The sequence below is a fragment of the Arachis duranensis genome, chromosome 3 (assembly GCF_000817695.3).
Source record: "Arachis duranensis cultivar V14167 chromosome 3, aradu.V14167.gnm2.J7QH, whole genome shotgun sequence".
In the NCBI taxonomy this organism is placed as follows: Eukaryota; Viridiplantae; Streptophyta; class Magnoliopsida; order Fabales; family Fabaceae; genus Arachis; species Arachis duranensis.
In genome coordinates, this window is record NC_029774.3 from 46,766,184 (window position 1) to 46,767,400 (window position 1,217).

Below are 1,217 nucleotides of genomic sequence, written 5' to 3' on the forward strand. Positions count from 1 at the left end.
AGTGTGCTTAAGAGCTCTGGACACCTCTAACTGGGGACTCTAGCAAAGCTGAGTCACAATCTGAAAAGGTTCACCCAGTTATGTGTTTGTGGCATTTTTGTATCCGGTGGTAATACTGGAAAACAAAGTGCTTAGGGCCACGGCCAAGACTCATAAGTAGCTGTGTTCAAGAATCAACATACTTAACTAGGAGAATCAATAACACTATCCAAAATTCTAAGTTCCTAGAGAAGCCAATCATTCTAAACTTCAAAGGAAAAAGTGAGATGCCAAAACTGTTCAGAAGCAAAAAACTACAAGTCCCGCTCATCTAATTATAATTAATATTCATTGATATTTTGGAATTTATAGTATATTCTCTTCTTTTTATCCTAATTGATTTTCAGTTGCTTGGGGACAAGCAACAATTTAAGTTTGGTGTTGTGATAAGCAGATAATTTATACGCTTTTTGGCATTGTTTTTAGGTAGTTTTTAGTAAGTTCAAGCTACTTTCAGGGATGTTTTCATTAGTTTTTATGTTAAATTCACATTTCTGGACTTTACTATGAGTTTGTGTGTTTTCTGTGATTTCAGGTAATTTCTGGCTGAAATTGAGGGACTTGAGCAAAACTCTGAAAAAGGCTGACAAAAGGACTGCTGATGTTGTTGGAATCTGACCTCCCTGCACTCGAAATGTATTTTCTGGAGCTACAGAACTCCAAATGGCTCGCTCTCAACGGCGTTAAAAAGTAGACATCCAGAGCTTTCCAGCAATATATAATACTCCATACTTTATTCGCGAATTGACGACATAAAGTGGCGTTCAACGCCAAGTACATGCTGCTGTCTGGAGTTAAACGCCAGAAACACGTCACGACCCGGAGTTGAACGCCCAAAACACGTTATAACTTGGCGTTCAACTCCAAGAGAAGCCTCAGCTCGTGGATAGATCAATCTCAGCCCAAACATACACCAAGTGGGCCCCGGAAGTGAATTTATGCATCAAATACTTACTCATGTAAACCCTAGTAGCTAGTCTAGTATAAATATGATAATTTACTATTGTATTAGACATCTTTGGTCTCAGTTTTGTTTTATTCTTCATCTTAGGAGGCTATTGATCACGTTTTAGGGGGGCTGGCCATTCGGCCATGCCTGAACCTTTCACTTATGTATTTTCAACGGTAGAGTTTCTACACACCATAGATTAAGGGTGTGGAGCTCTGCTGTACCTCAA